The sequence below is a fragment of the Leuciscus leuciscus genome, assembly GCF_965113295.1.
Source record: "Leuciscus leuciscus genome assembly, chromosome: 18".
NCBI classification, from domain to species: domain Eukaryota; kingdom Metazoa; phylum Chordata; class Actinopteri; order Cypriniformes; family Leuciscidae; genus Leuciscus; species Leuciscus leuciscus.
In genome coordinates this window covers 16,835,838-16,853,808 of record NC_138742.1, presented here as the reverse complement: position 1 = coordinate 16,853,808, position 17,971 = coordinate 16,835,838, and the positions used below count along the sequence as shown (strand labels likewise).

Sequence of the window (17,971 nt, the reverse complement as noted above, 5' to 3'; positions counted from 1 at the left end):
AAGCCTAAAAAGTAAAAGTAAAATAAACAAATAAAAGACTGACATGGTAGGCCGCAAAGTAATGAACTGAAATAGCTGAGCTACTTGACAAAATTATTGGTAGACTGAATTTTAAGACCAAGAGAAAGCCTCCTCGAACAAAGCCCTGCTTTAGTGCAGTCAATTTAAAAGTATTAGGCTACAATGTCCGGCCTCTCCACATTTATAGGCAGTGAGATACATGTGGGCAATAGAGAGAAAGAGAAGTGTTGTAAAATGTATAGTCAACAAGGAGCAATTTTCACACTAAGGTGTCACGTATAGCCTATATACTTGCCTTTTTCATTCATTCTCAACCCAAGCCAGTGTGCACACACTTACACACACACATACGTTTCAAACTGCATGCACACCAGACACTTACACATGACGGCATGATTTATTTCTCATATTATGTGCAATGTCTGTTTTTACTATACATGCTACTGGGTCTATTAATTATGTTTTAACAATTAGCTTTGAGACATTGCAGAGGTCAGGACACACCCAGCAAACAGATGAAAATGTAAAGGGTTTTGTGGTCTGGATCAAACATAACCATATATTATAATACTTTCTATGACCTAAGGGTGGCAGTGTTGGATCTACCCCAGTGATTGAGGGAAATCAGTTCTTGCAGTGCAGATGAATGAAGCTCTAACCATTCTGTGATGCCTTGAGAAATCAACATGTGAAATTTAGACTTTGCAAATAAATAAGAAATAAGATACTATTAATCTAAAAATATTTCATGCTTAATGGCCTGATTAATGAAAAGATTTTAGTGATGTCATACTCATGACCTCAATAAATTCTCATGCTGGAATCAACATTACATTTGCGACAAGTGTGTCTGTCTGTCTGTCTATCTTTTTAATCAGTATTGACTGATTAAGTTAATTTTAATAAGTATGACTCCTTAAGAAAGCAAGAAATCATTTTTAAGAAAGCCTTGACTCAGATATTTACATATAAATTCACATGAGAAATGTAGAACAGCCTATGCCACAATATTGTTGTGCTGATGTGCCACAGGTGCACTCCAACCAGCATTTACAGGGTTAACAACAATGAAACCACTCAGGCTGGAATAAAGGAAGGAGGAAAAGTTCCCACACTTTGGCTCTATTTTGTTTCTCTCTTTCTTTTCTTTCTTTTCTGAATAGTGCCAAGATGGGCTGATGTAAAGCCCAATGCCATGAATGAAATAAGGGGAAGAAAAAAAAAGGAGTAAATTGAACACACTTGACTTCTGTAACTCACCTGTTGGTAAAAGGTTTTGTTTTGTATTCATTAAGTTGCTGGCCCCTCCCTTAACTTGTGTGAGTTTCCCAGGTAAGGCCGTGTAAAGCCGTCACAGCGAAGATAGAGGAAGAGAGCGAGAGAAAGAGAAAGAAGGGAGGAGAGTTCCCACCACCTTCGTTCGTCGTTCTCACAGGAGCCGATTGGCCAGATCTTGCCTCATCGTTGTAACCTGACCTCCCCAGCAATGTAGGCAGGTGTCTGCAGCCCGGAGACAAGAGGAGCAGCATACATGAGGTGGGAAAGTTAAAACAAGTTTCACCTTATATTGTTCCTTCTGTCACTCTACAACAAACACTACATGACCCAGGAAATACTGGATATAATGCAACTAGCACAACAGTACTATAATGGTAACACAATAACTTTGTTAGTATGTGTTCTTCAGATCTTCAGTAATGACCTCCTTTTATATAGTGATTTGGCCAGTAATCTGATTAAATTCATAATATGATGTTGGATTTGAAACTGCTTTTATAGTCTTCAATCACCTTTGCTCCAGCCGGCAGCGTAACATTCATCCTGTCCCGAGCCATCAGACACCACAAGCTTCCTGCTTTGGGTTTCGATCAGACATGTTTCTCATGCTTGACAAAAAGTTGCACGTATGGAATAGCTGCCACTCATTTAACTTGACGACATGAACTAGACAAATATTTAACCATTTGAAGACTCCTTTGAACTGCAATACTTTGACTCTATTGACTGTGGCTATCTTTGCAAGTTATGGACTTTGATCTGAGGTGGTGACCATCTGAAGCCCTCAGATGTGGTAACATTGACGTATGCATGGTAAAATGGGGGGTATAAGGAAACCAGTTAATATCTATCTATTCAATATTAATAATCAGTATCATCCTTAAATACCATAAGGATAAACAGTTTCTATAGTTTTAAGCATAAATAGAACAAAGTTAGAGAAAGTTCAGCTACTTATGTCTGTCTGTCTGTCTGTCTGTCTGTCTGTCTATCTATCTATCTATCTATCTATCTTACTCCAATGACAATTCGTTTCTATCAAGCCATACTAAAAAAAATGAAAAAAGAAGAAGAAATCCTTTCTTAAACAATTGTAAGGGATTATCTTGGGTTTGTTTCTGTTTTGGGTGAATTTGTCACGTGTTTTAGTTTTGTGTCCTAGTTTTCAGTTAGTTTCTATGGTTTTTCATTGTTTGACTACTTTGCACACCTGTTATTCATTTTGTTTATTAGTTTGTTCTGTGTATTTAAGCTCTGTGTTTCTTTCAGTTCATTGTCAGTTTAAGTCATCATGATATGTTCAGTTCTGTTCATGTTTTGATTTGAGTTTTTATTAGTAAATCTGATACTGCTGCATTTAGATCCGTTTCCTCGCCTGTTTGCAACCAAATGCTGACAAGACACATTTACTCAAGAAGCAAAATTGCAGTTTTAGTAAAAACACTTTTCTTGTTCTAAGTTTAAAGCTAATTACATTTAATGAGCTTTATGCTTTAAAAAAATCTATTCACCAATTGGGTAATCCATCCATCCATTACAGAGATATCTGGTTTTAAATGTTTTTTCTTCACAATCACACACACACATAGTATCATTCAAACACTCATGAGATGCATAGTGGACACTCCTGCTCAGGCAGCATGTGAGAGTGTTTACTGCAGTCTGAAGAGCTTTATCACCATTCACTGTCAGCTGCTGTGTCCCAGCCACACCCATCCCACTATATACCTCACACAAAACACAATGCGCTGGGCCATTAACTAAATGACAGGGAGCAATGGATGCGCAGCATTCAATCCTATAATAATATCTCTTAATATGACCTCGCCATGACATAAGCTGGAGTGGACGAAAAATAGCCGAAATCTCAAACCCTCGAGTTTGTCCTTGATCATATGATTTGCATGTATTGTATGTGAATTGTTAACCAATCTAGATGGTTACAGAAAAGTGCATTGTAAAAATGTTTCAGCATGACTATCTTTGAAGGATGAGAGAGAAAAAAACACTGGGTCTTTGTATTTGAGTGTGGGCTGCGTGTTTTTAAGTGTGTGTGTTCGTCTGTGGGTGCCTGGGGCTTCCTCATCTGACTGTTAAAGTGTGTCAGCGCGAGAGCAAGGCGGAAAGCTCGCCTGTGTGCCGCTGGAAGCGTGTGTGCGTGTGCTTATGGGTGTGTGTGTGTGTATGCGTAAGGCTGCTGACGGGACTTGTCACTATCAGTCTCACAAATCTCTGGCACCGGGTATGTTGACACTCTGCCCGAGGGGGAAGGAGCCGGCAGAGGTTGAGGAGAGCAGCGGTTTCCCACGGCTGAAGCTCGCCCGCCTCGGCCCTGCCTCTGCATTCCTAGGCTGCCAGCACTCTGTAAATGTTTGGACAGCCTTGAACAAATAACACACCTTGAAAGGCTCAAGTACAGGCTCTTTTTCCCTTTTCTTATTCTGTCTCACACGCTCCCTCTCTCCCACCTCTCCCTCGCTTACTGTTTAACTCTCCTCTGCCCACCTCCCGACCGCAGATGCTGCCTCCTGCCTCTCTTTAAACTTGTCTGTCAAAGATATGACGTGCAAACACGAATCCAGAATTTGGGTGCACGTAAGCATGGCTACACATGCTGCACATCACATACTGCCTTACTATTTCTCTCACATACACCAACACACGATCTGTTTGCACAAGTGCTTTTTCACCCCAAAATGAAATTTCAATCATCCTTATATGAAATAAGTTACAAAAACAGTAGAAAAAAGTAGAAAGAAAACAGCCTGAAATGCTTTAAAGGGTTAGTTCACCCAAAAGTGAAAATTCTGTCATAATTTACTCACCCTCATGTCGTTCCAAACCCGTAAGACTTTTATTCATCTTTGGAACACAAAAAAATATATTTGTAATGAAATCTGAGAGCGTTCTGTCCCTCCATTGACAGTCTACGCAACTACCACTTTCAAGGTCCAGAAAGGTAAGACATCATTGAAGTAATGATCCATGTGACTCCGGTGATCCCATTATTCACAAAATATTCATCTCTTACGCGTGTTCACGATAGCACAAAGACCCATGTGTTTTGTTGACGCGAGAGAAGACGTTGTTGCGTGAACGCACATTGGATATTCATATTTTGTAAATAAAGTGGTAAAGTATGTTTGTTTGTTTTTTTGCGAAAAAACAAAGCACTCGTGTCACTTCATAAAATTGAGGTTAAACCACTGGAGTCACATGGATTACTTTAACGGTGTCTTTACTACCTTTCTGGGCCTTGAAAGTGGTAGTTGCGTAGGCTGTCAATGGAGGGACAGAAAGCTCTCATTAAAAAGATCGTCATTCGTGTTCTGAAGATGAACGAATGTCTATTAATTAATGACAGAATTTTCCTTTTTGCATGAACTATCCCTTTAAGGATGCAGGCAAAAATTTTGTTTTCTCATGCGCTGGTCAGTTTTGAGATTTGGGGCTTTTTGGATTTTCACAACGTGTTGTTTCAGACTAGTGGAAAGACACCCAAAATAATTTTTAAGTGTTTATTTTATTGCACTTTATCTATTTAAGTCTATTTAAAACTTTAATTGCAATAGATAATTTAATGGCCATTTTCTCGTAATGAATAAAAAATCTTTTACAGGGTTTGTTCATCATTAGCCTGATTTTTTACAGCATGTCATTGCTAAAAACATGGTGAATTATTTTTTTGTTTGTTTTCAGGCTGTTGAGAGTATTTTCAGATTTATAAAAAGAGATATCAAAAATCCCAACTCTAATATGACTCAAATATGTCAACAAAATGAAACAAGAACCTGGAAATGTATGCAAATTATTACATATTTAATTGGATAATGCCTAATTTACATATTTAAATATGACGTTTCAGTAAACGTATCATACTATTTTTTTTTTTGTGCAATTCTTAATGTAGTCAATCAACTGGAGAAGTATGGTGATATCTATTAGCTCATTCATTGCCTTAAAACATCATTAAGGTATAGCAACAAGTAAAAAAAGCTATTAACCCTAGTACATTTGTATCATTTTGATGGTTATTATTCATCCTCATCCTGCTGTTTTGTGTTTGTTCGATTCAGGTTTGTTTTCAGACACAACTAATAGATGATTAAAAAGTACATCAATAAGAAGAAATCTGAAGCTGGCATGACCTAAGCATAATGTGCGCAATTCAGAGTCAGACCCCTATGTGGAAAATGCAAAGCACTGAGTATGACAATCTGATCATATGAAAGTCTGAAGTTGGAAGGTAGCCCAAAACACAACTAAGCATGTTTGATAGGAGCGGGCGTGAAATTGGTTATATGGGCTAACAGGAAAAGCAGCTTTAAAATGTCATGTATTTATTTTAACACGCAAGGACAATTTGAAAAACCATGGAATTTTTCTGTTTTAAGATAAGAAATGTAAATCATACATGTTGCGAAATTTAAAATTGAATTGCATGAAAAATAAGTGGCACAATGAGCGTCCTGTCAGCGTGTGATGCCTCTGTGATGGAAGATTTGCTGTGAGAAAAAAAGTGGGACATGAAATAAAATAAAATATTAAATGACAAAATAGGGCCTGCAGCCAGTATTTACCCGAAAGAAGGAGAGAGGATGTGCTTAAAGGTGCTGTAGTTTTTGATTGTACTAAAGCATAAAATAACATATGTTTGCAGGTATTTTGGAAACATGCTGAGTTCACAAACTCGTTTCTCTGAAAAACAATCCTAGAGCCAGTTATTTTACTTTGAAATGTGCCTTCTGTGTAGGAATGTCTGTTTTTGTTTTGGTCTGTGCGATACCGCACGTTGCCAATTTACCCAATAGTATTTCGCCACCACAGGTTGCCAGTTGGCGGAAAACACAGCATATTGCAACCATGGATGCCAACGAACAAACTAGGTCAGTGATCACAGATTCTACCCGACCAAAAAAGCCTCCACACCCATCTAAAAATCTCTATAAACAGGAGTATATTAAAACGTGATATCAACTCACCATAAATCAATAAATCAGCTTAGTGTGCAAGTCTCCTCGCCAATTCCATTGTCAATTGCGCAATTTTTTTGCGTGCCCTCAATCTGGCAACCCGAGTGAGCGTCGAGTCTGAGGGGGCGGGGAAAGGAAACAATCTGACTGACTGACTTGTCAACCTTAGGATCAAACCACATTTTATAAGAGCTGTTTTTGTTTAAAAATGTCAAAATGCAGTTTAAAACCCTTATTTGTGTAATTTAGAAATATTCTACTTTCTACAGATAAGATACGCAATTGTTTAATGGGGTGGTATAATTCCCCATTTTACAATATGTAAAATAAGTCTCGATCTGTTGTCCCCGGAGTGTGTATGTGAAGTTTCAGCTCAAAATACCCCACAGATAAGGGTAAGTTAAAACTCGTCGTTTCCTGTGTGTCCCTTTAAATGCAAGTGAGCTGCTGCACTCGGCACAGAGGTCGGAGCTTCAAGAGCTTGTGTGAGTGTAGCTCAGATTTACGGTGGCCGAGAGCTCAACGCGCTGCAACTGAAGAAAACACATGCAAATAGAAAAAACACCCACAAATTAAGAAAACATTTTCATCAGTTTTACAACACATGTGTGCTCCAAATACTCACAACACAACCAAATACAGAAACGCGCTGCAAAAGTTCACAACACAACCAAATACAGAAACGCGCTGCAAATACAGACCCCAACGGAAATGTTTCCAGGGGACCCCAATAAGTGACGAACCCGGCTGGGACTGCTTCAAAGTGCTTTTCTTTTTTTTCTTCTTTTTTTGTGTGCAAAACATACATAAATGACATGTTTATGTCATATAACTTTGTATACAATATACAAAATGTATTAAAAATATGTTCAATGTCATTAGAATACAAATGAGAAAAGAAGCGTTAACGATGAGCTGAAAATAAAAATAAATAAGATAGAGAAAAAGAACATGAGGGTAAGATATTAATCTATACATCATGCTAAGTTTCATAATAATGTTAGGTAATGCAGGGTCCAAAGATGAGAAAGTTTTAAAGTTGAGATACAGATATAACGCATATTTTAAAAACTTTTTTGTATAAAATGTATATTTATTTGCAAAAGTTATGTTAAAGGGGGGGTGAAATGCTATTTCATGCATACTGAGTTTTTTACACTGTTAAAGAGTTGGATTCCCATGCTAAACATGGACAAAGTTTAAAAAATTAAGTTGTACGTTTGATGGAGTATTTCTGTGCCAAAAATACTCCTTCCGGTTTGTCACAGTTTTTTGGAGTATGGGCGTGTGTGACGTCAGATGGGGCGGAATTTCCTTATACGGGTCCTAAGGGCACTTCTCCCGGAAGGGCGCGCGCGCATCCGTAGACCAGAGCGAGAGAGCGAAAGCAGTACGCCCATCAAAGCGCTGTGCTCGGCTTTAGGGAAGTCATCAACGGAGTTGTGCAAGTGTTCTTGGTTGTTCCCTGCATTTCGACGATGATTGTTTTATAAACAAGGCCCAGTTCGACGCCGAATTTGCCGATCGTCTAACGTTAATGCTTAAGGATGGAGCAGTCCCAACGATAAAGGTTCACGGTCGTGCGTTGGAACCGCAGGCGGCGAGTAAAACTGCTTCAAATGTCTGTGTGTTGTTAGCTATCTGCGTGTAAGCACAGCAAGTAAACAACATGATCACGTATAGTTAATGTATCTATGGACTGGAGCATGCGATGTATGGTGTGTGTGTGATTCGCGCTCGTGATTCTTTAGCTCCGCCCACACGGCACGCCTCCAGCCGCTCGGTTTTTTCCGGTGTTACAATATATTCGGTTCCTGAAATATTCAGTAGCACCTCAATGCAGAACACGAGATCCGGGGGGCGGAGTTGGATCCAGATAAAGGGGTGGAGATTGGTAGGTTTAGGGGTGGGTTTAGGGATTAAGGGGTGGAGATGGGTAGGTTTAGGGGTAGGTTTAGGGATCAGGGGGTGGAGATGGGTAGGTTTAGGTATATGTAAGGTGGGAGGAGTTGGATCTAGATCCGACTCCTCCCCGTGGATTTCATGTTCTGCAGTGAGGACCATCTCGAAATATTTGGTTCCAATGGGTGGAGCTACCATATTCACGAGACCTACAGGCGAGTGGAACAGAAATTATTAGCGTGAGCGCCTCAGATCGCGTTTTGTCCTAAACTACTCCTAACTGTTCGTTTCTCATGATGGATGACTGAGATTAATAAATGTGTATTAATGCATGTTTAAATAAATATTTACCAATATATTCTTGTGTATTTATTCTGTCTCCCAAATTTGTCTGTATATTATTAAAATAGCTTTTAAATTATAGGCTGATAGCTCAAGACAACATAAGAACTTGGAGTTGCATGCTGCATGAGCTTTACACTCAACTGAAAATAATTTTGATACACAACTGTCATACTTTATCATAAATGTTAAGCTTCAGTTGCTTTAACAGTTGTTTTCTCTAGCAATATTTTAAAACGTTGGTCAAATTAAGTGATAATTATTTCAATTGTATTGATGTATACAAAGCAAGGTCCAACTAAACTAAATGTTGTAGCTACTTAGTTTGTGCAATTTGTAGTCTTGATAGTAGTTTATTGTTGCCTTTCCTGCTGTAGTAATATTTCCCTTTTCTGACCTCAGTAGTCACAGCCAAGTTTGGTGACACAATGGTTACTATATTACATAATGGGTTAGGATTTGCTTCATGAATGTAGCTCTAAATTCAAACAGAGCTGTAGGTATTTTCCCATAGGCTATATAGGACGTTGTGGTTGAAAATGAAAATTAGAGATGTTCCTTGAAGGCATGCTCTGTGCACTGAACAGCAATCGAAACAAGGAAGAGCCCACTTTTATGTTTTAGGCCATAAGGCATACAGGGCAAATAAAAACCTCACTGTATAATATAGTATAAGACCTAATCTAAAAGTAGTATGTTTTGATCATGAAGATATTATCAGAGAAATCACTTAGTGTTACTTAACTCACCTTTGATTGTGAAGTTCTGTGCCCTTCTAAGAAGGACATATTTTTTTTTATATTTACTAAGCCTATATATATCTATATTGACAGCCAAAATGACAAATTCAACAAGTATAGGTTTATTTTTATTAATTGTGGTTGAGACTCGTTATTCTTTTAAAACATCACCATAGCCAATTGGATGTTGATTGCTCCACAAACTATAGGCTATGTAATGAACCAATTATTAATTGGCCAGAGCTGTGTACAGTAGTTCATTGCAGGTCAGAAAAGAAGTTTCTCGGGTGTGGTGGATCATGGACATATAATTAAAAAGTATTATCATTTAAAGAAGAGCATAGAAACCATGTTTATGATATAATATACATAAAATTATCTACCTATCCTAAATACTATCTAGACTGTTTCCATTTGAAAAACAAAAACATCTGCCTCAACATATTTCTGTGTAAAATTTTTTTTTTTTTTTAAAGCTTTCATTCATTAACTCGAAATTACTTTTATAGTAAGATAAAGTATCTCAAAATTAAATATTTTATTCATATTCATCTGTAAAAATTAGAATGTTAGACAATAGAAAAACATGGGATCAAGGACAAAATTACTACAGCAAGACTAATAAAATATTTACTATACTATTATTTTTCAAATATGAATTTATAACTATACCTTTCCTTCATTTTTAGTAGACCCATACTACACCAGTGTGTTTTTGTGTTTACAAAAAAATTACATAAGAATGATAACATTAATAAACTGAAAAGATGTAGGCCTAATTTTTTTTATGATTAGGCTAATGGTTAGTCATTATTTTCACTTAATTTGACCAAAGTTCTAAAGCATTGCTAGAAAAAAACAACTGTTAATGCATCTGAAGCTTAACATTTATGATAACCTTTGATAACGTATGACGGTTGTGATATACAAAAGTGATAAAGTATGACGATATCAAAAAGATTTCCAGTTGAGTGTAAAGCAACATCCAAAGCATGCAGCATGCAACTCCAAGTTCTTATGTTGTCTTGAGCTATCAGCCTATAATTTAAAAGATATTTTAAAAATAGGCAGACAACTTTGGGAGACAGAATAAAAACACAATAATATAATTGTAAATATTTATTTAAACATGCAAAATTAAAAAGCTTAATCTCAGTCATTCATGAGAAACGAACAGTTCTATAGCATAGAATGTCAACAACAACTAATCTGGGAGAAATTTGGAGAAATATGCCTTTATTGTTGGTCTTCCAACGCTTCCTACAGGATCAGGTCTGTAGCTACTAGTTCAGGTAAACACAGAGTACTGAGAAACACATGCTTCATAAACGATGAATTATTTATAAAATATATAGTTTATGCTTAACTTCGTTCAACTTTTTTACCTTTTTGAAATAAATAATCCATAAAACAAAACGCGATCTGAGGCGCTCACGCTAATAATTTCTGTTCCACTCGCCTGTAGTATTGGTCGCCCCCCGCCCACGATATGGTCTCGTGAATATTCATGATAGCTCCACCCATTGGGACCAAATATTTCAGGAACCGAATATATTGTAACACCGGGAAGACTCGGTACAGCCTATCTTTCTTTTATAAATATAATTAAACTAAAGACTTTTGGAGATATGAAGGATGCAATACTACTCTATAGGTACTCAAGATTAACATGAGATTGACTGAAACTGGAGTCGGACAATGATCGAGAGACTCAAGAAGAAGTGAAAACATGTAGAATGCAACAGGATGTTTCTGAATGGTTATTTGATGAATTTATAATGCTGATATGGAGTTAACTATGTATCTTAATTTATTCATGTCTTTGATTAGCATATTCTGTCATGATCCTCTATAAAATCGCTCGTGTGGGAACTGTTGTAAGATGCCTACAGAGTGACATGCTATTGCATTTGTGTTACGTACTGTATTGCATGTGAAAAGATAGATCCGATATCTTGAGCAGACTCACAAATGTGCTCTACTACAACAACCCTTCCTCTTCTCAACATGGACTGCGTGTTCCCGGGGGCGGGGTTTATGTAAATTTTAGGGTTGGTGATGTCATTAACCCGGGAGGAATTTCGTGTAGTCCCTACCAGCCGTTTATTGTAGTCCTTAAAAAACGATTTCTATAAAAGCAAATATCTTCCTTTGCTTTGAACTTTGAGCGTTGTAACTTTGCAGATGTTGTTTATTCACTAGAAAAGTGAAATCATAATCAACCACCCCTTTAACAATTGAGTAACCTGGCTGCAAATGTTGCCACTGTCACTCATTAGGGGCTAGCTAGTTTATTTAGCTTTAATTATGCCTATAATTATTAAAAAAATGTCTTCTCAGGTTCAACTTTGGGAGAAAAGAACCCTAACGGCACAAACACACCCACGCACGAGCGGGTTGATGTCAGACGGCAGCTGTGGAATCCTGGAGCTTCTTGCGCACAGTAAATCTCACGTCACTGATCGGAGGACACGTTACACTACCGCTCTCTGGCAGCGTCCAGTCAAACGCCGCTCTGTTTTCACTGTCGGGAGGCCTCCGGCTGCATATTTCTGTAATTAGGCTTTTATGCTCAGCAGTTCTGCAGCTGTGCTGACATTTGGGTGTCGCCCCCCTGTTTCTCACGGTCCCTCTGCCAATGCTGCTCGGCCGCTGGTCACCGGCCAAGACTGAGGTCCATGTGTCAGAATGAAGGTGCTTTTTCAAAATATATTCCTTTGCCGTCTAGTGGAAGTTAAATGTGATGCCATGTCAAGGTCACCTCGCAAAACCGCAGCTTGCTGAGGTGCTTTTAAAGAGACATGCTTGTACTGTATGTGTAGAAGTCCATGTAAGACTAGATGTAAAACAGACTGCGCAAAACTCCTCACCAGGAGGATGGAGTTTGTATAAAGTCAAACAACCCCATTTCTATGTTTTCACAATGTTCTGGTGGCTTTGGCTTTTGTTTTGGTTTTGCTAGGGTGCTATGAGTAGTTGCTAGGGTGTTGCTAGGGTGTAATTACATGGTTGCTTACTGGCCCAAATCAAAAGAGCGCCTTTTCAATGTAAACCCCATGTCCTAAACAAACGCAATGCGACAAATTTCCAGTGGCAAGCAATTTGTTGGACCAAACTGAATGTGAAACTGCTGCTCAAATTGATACAATGTTTATCAGGAGCAGAATTTTATTGGTATGTTCAAGTCATGCCTGAAATATTGTATTTACGAATTGAATACACATGAACGAAGTAAAAATTTTGAGTGGAATTAATTAATTTGAGTTATAGTAGTAACATTTAATACATTATTAAAATCAAAAGTTGTATCTGTTAATATAATTTCATGGAATTGAGCTAATATGAACTAACAATGAATAGTTGTATTTTTATTAACTAAATAAATACTATAACAAATGTTTTGCTCATTATTATGCTACGTTCAGACTGCAGGTAAATGTGGGCCAAATCAGCTTTTTTTTTTTGCTCATTTGTGACTCAGATCTGTTTTTGCCATGACAGTGAGAACAGCACAAACCACACGGAATCTGATCTTTTCAATTCCGATTTGGGCCACTTCTGCTACATTCACATCCACAGTCCAAATCTGATTATTTGTGTATCCGATTGGAATCTGATCTAAAATGATTGACGTCCACATTGTGTTTCGCAACTGTTCAGATCCGATTTGTGCCTATGACACAACTGTACAACAACAACCGTAAAATGGAGGGGTTTGCAATACAAATGTTGTCTTATTTACAACATAACAATGTGTAGCCGCCACGCTGGACTACTGCATCTTCTAAGGCAGCGGCAGAATGTGTGGCTAGCATGTGTGGCTTTATTCCGTGCTGTCGGCTGTCTCCGTTATATTGTCATTTTCTGCTCGTCCGCCACTTTACAACAACACAACCTTGTTTCTGCAGCGACTTTTTTGCAGCTACGGATTTGGAGTCTAAATGTAGCCTAAATTCATATTGAATGTAGACTATGTAGTAGTCGAACATAAATTCGGATTCTGGAGTCTAAATGTTACAATCTGAATGTAGCCTTCCAAATGTAGTCTTAAATCCGATACAGGTCAGATGTTTTGCAATGCGAATTCAGTCTGAACAGTCATATCGAAATTCATGCAACTTTTACGTCACTGTAGATCGACATTCGTCACAATTCTGCACTCATGAGAGTCACTTCAAAGATGACTCAAAAAATTCATTAACTAACGGTAACTAATGGGACCCATTGTAAAGTGTTAAAAAAAAAATCTTTCATTTACAATAAAACTAGTTAAGTTGCATGTAGTATTGTAAAATTACGATAGAATATATAATGATTCTGTTCACAGCACCTTCATAAATGCAAAAACCTAAAAAGCAAAAACACATCCTCTGCACATTCTTTATTTTTCATTTAGAAGTAGTTAAAAAATCTTGCTGTATTTTTGAATGAAAAAAACTATTTGAACATATCTGATGACGTAATTACTTTTATTGCTTGTCGTTTTATGGCATTGTGTCTGGTTATGATAAAATTTAAGATTGTTATGCTATTATTTGATTTTCCATTCATGTGCACAGCTCAACGTTTCAAAAGTTTTAGATTGAAGAAGAACAAGAATGATAAGAAACAATAATAGTTTACAAATAAAAATTAGCAAACACTGCTAACAATAACTGTCTCGTTCCAAACTTCACTTCTAATACCTATAGGCTATATGTTTATAGTAGCAAAAAGGACTATTTAAGTAATACAAACACCCCTCCTCTTTAGCTGCATGCCGACAGCTTTCCGAAATGTCCTAATAAGCCATCCCCATTGAGAGTTTACTCATTAGAGTGTAATCGCAGGACTTTAGCTGAATGACCTTTTGTGTCCCTAGAGAGCTGTTAAGCAGCAAAGCAGCACGTTGAAATGTGTGTTCAGTGCTCTGTAATAGCACCATATGTTGCTACTTTGGGACCTGACAAAAGAATTAAAAACACGGCTTCCAAAAGAAGGCAGTTCAAAAGCCAAGAATATATGCTTTCATTTCTAAAATTATGTATAATAGTGAACGTAATAGCATGCAATTATAAGACAGGGTGTTATGGGTATGAGATAAAGTGCAATGTATTGCAATAGCTGCAAAACTTGGATGAGACACACATTGGATGAGTAGAGAGGTCAGGAAGGTCGGGGTGTCCCTCTGTGTCCGCCAGTGCTCAGCTGTCCTCCCGGAAACCCCGGTCCAGCTGCTGCCCATTACAGCAGGAATGTATCCTTGGGTCGGATGCCAGCAGTGTAGTAGCATATTATTAATGTGGTGACCACCAGGATCGGCCACTTGTGAGATGTTAACATTTCACACACAGATCCTTCCCACGAATCTACCCTTCGCCAATATCAGAACCACCCGCAGCAACTGCTGTGCATCTCAAACTCCACCAGGGGCTTTATAGTCAGATAACAGAAGGTGTCAACAAGCAGGATTTACTATGGAGATAGAAGACTATATGTGTCCTGGAATATTTCTGTGCAGTTGGGTGTTTCCTAGAATCTGGGCACTTTTGTCCTCAGAGGTGACAAAAGTTTTTTCTTTTATTTATAACATTGTGATAGAGACCCGAGCGGTCACAAGGAGAATCACACCAGGCATCCGTTTAAAGGTCGTTCCATAAGAAGTTTAATACTTTAAAGGCAAGGAAGCGCAAAAGGTCAATATAACAGTGGAACTAGCTCCAACTTCTCTAACTAACTGTTGGAGACTCAAGTTTCTCATTCTCAAGCAGCATTAACAACCTTTGGATTAAGCTCCGAACCACTCTCTGTTCCCCCTGCCTCACTTCTGAACACCCATTTTCCCACCTTTAGTTAATTGGAACATACCATTTTCTCTCTTGTCTCTCTATACATTTCAGCAAGTTCCCTCAATGATAATTAAGACAAAGAGTTTAAAAAAAATCAATAAATACAACATACAGGCACAAGAAAAACAAATATTGTCATTTTGCACAACTGTTATTATCTAAATTAGTTCCAATGAACATTTCCCCTCCTCCCAGGGTGTGCACATACCTAGAGGTTAGACCCACGTTTCTAACAACAGGAAATACAATTATAACATGCATGATATAAAGAACAATAAGGACAAGATTTTGAGGGATGGAAAAGCAACACTGGCTCTCCATCACAAACATATTTCAACAACAAGCATTATTTATTCATTTAAATGTATAACATATTTTGCATTTTAAAAAAAATTTTGTGTAAAAATATATATGACTGGAGAGGCTGTAGAGTTTTCCCGCCACACTGAGCAGTTTGGCCCCTAATAAAATTCAAAAGATATGAAAATCTTCAAAAGGTTGTGACACAACAGTGTCAGTGAAGAGCTTGAGATGAAATGCAAGGCATGTAATGTGTGAAGCAAAGAAAAATCAAGGTAAATATCTGGCCACATTGTTCTAGGCAAGTTATAATTTGGAAACTATGCAAGAAGTGTGAAAATAAAAAAATGTCTGTGTTTGGCTATTTTTAGCCCATTTTAGTCAAATACACAAAGAAAGAGGAAGGATTCTGCCATTTTGTTCCAAAAATGTTAAAGATGTCATTTTCAACACAAAATGCTTAATTTTATCATTTGAGATGTGGTGGAAATGACACTGTGGTGGGGATATTCATAAAACAGACATTCTCCTGTGGTGTATGTATGACCATTGTGGGACATTGTTAGCAGAGAAATTCAAGTAATAAGAGTGTGAAAATTTTGCTTTATGTGTGTTTCTAGAAGTCCAAAGGTCCAAAAATACACATAGTTGAAGAAACAATCAGATGTTTAGGCATAAAAATGTACAGTGCTGAATCAAACCTTCAGGTAACTCTATTTGAACATGTGGATGTTCTTTGATTCAGATGAAGAGATTGAATAAAAAACTAAAAAAACTTGGAAAGATAAGAGACCATGCCAAACTAAAAGGCATGTGTTTTTGGTATGGTCTCTTGCACATATACCAGGAATTACAGAATGGAAGGTCTGGTCCCTTTAAACTAAACTTTCTGCTTCTTTAGAAATCATTATACAGCTAGACCTATATAACAAGGCAAAACAACACACTAACTATACAACTATAACAAACCTGAGCAATACACAGTTCCGCTTTAAACAATCTCCTCTATTATAATAAGCCATAGAGCACCTGGGCAGACCATGCCATTTGGCCTAATGATACATTAAACAAGAAAATGAATCTAGTAGGTTAAATATTTTAAAGCTGCCTCCTAATTACAGCGAATGAAAAGCAAAATCAAAACGCTCAGTGCAGTAATTGGGCTCTTTTCTTTGATGCTTCAATAGATGCCATTGAATGTAGGGAACAAGCCAAACAAAACCAGTGCTTTCATTGACCCAAAGTTTTCCCCTAATTACAGCAGCTTTGTAATACAGCTGTGCTCCCCTTCCCTTTAGGGTCGCATCTACACACTCCCAAATGAGGAGCGTTTCAAAGCATTTCTCCAGACGCACAGGAAGGTAGTTTGCACACAGCGGACTGTCAGATATGACCTGATTAAATAGAGTGGCCGATATCTGAGCAAGGTATTCTCTGGATCACAAACGGGGAACAGATTTTGCTTGTGCAATGTATAAAGTTGCAACATTTATTTAATTGTTTGGTATGTTTGATTACAATGAGTTTGTTATTCTTTTTAGGTGCAGAGGTCCATGGGGTGAGGATGACTGTGGGATACACATGCGCTCCAGTGAAAGTTAGTGTGCTTGTTTCACACTTGTTCTACAGACCAGATTGCAGACATGTGCCAGAATGATTCCCAGCCTCACAGGCGACTGAACAGACAGAACACATCACTCTGCTGGGATCTGGCAGTGAGGAGCCATGGAACATCTCGGACAGAGCGATAGCACTATAGCAACGTGAGCAAAGCATTTAATCTTGTTCATTTAAAATTAGAACAACAACTTTTCAATTTTGTAGTTTCTGTCAGGACATTATAGGTCAATATAGGTGTTATATGTATATATTTATATTACCAACCACAATTGTTACCAACCAATAGACCTATGGATGTGAGCACAACAACATCGCAAATACAAGGTCTTGAAACCTCATTCTAATGTATAAGAAATAAAGAGTAGACAAAAAGTAAACATCATCTATCTATCTATCTAAACTTGTATAAAGTAATGATGAGTGAAAGAATATAAATTTATTGATCAACTCAAAATATAAATATACTGTATTAACAAAGTAATTATATATATATATATATATATGTAAATGCACACAAAGTATATTCTTTATATTTTACTCGCACAATTTTCACATGATTTACATTGAATGATTTACATTTTTGGCCACATCCATATTTAGCATGCCACTTCCCTTAGAAAAAAGAGGAAATGGTTTAACAGTCTAGTGCAATGGTTGCTCAGTGCTGTATACACTTTCATTATGAAGAGTTCATAGTTTTAAGTCACATGACTGGCACAGAGATCTGGCGGGTAAAACATCCATATAACTCCTGTTTACTGAAATTCAATTGACAGAGTGCACTTTTAAAGTTAAGATGAATGTCGAAAATTAAGGATAGATTGAACGATTAAATTATTTACAATGCATTTACGAAGAACAGAAATGCACCCACTCTCCCGAGCGCACAGAGCGGGCACACGTGCATCAGCCGAACTGCCTCTGTGAATAGGGCAGATCTGTTGAAATGCATTTGCAGGCAGAGAAG

At 37.6% G+C, this 17,971-nt stretch overlaps 1 long non-coding RNA gene across 1 annotated transcript; it reads left to right on the top strand.

Moving 5' to 3' along the window:
• Positions 1-871: 871 nt before the first annotated feature.
• Positions 872-17,208, top strand: LOC309480297. The gene is made up of 3 exons (XR_014199577.1): positions 872-1,557; positions 11,597-11,950; positions 16,926-17,208. It is a non-coding gene; the product is annotated as an uncharacterized lncRNA (long non-coding RNA).
• The last annotated feature ends 763 nt before the right edge of the window (positions 17,209-17,971 follow it).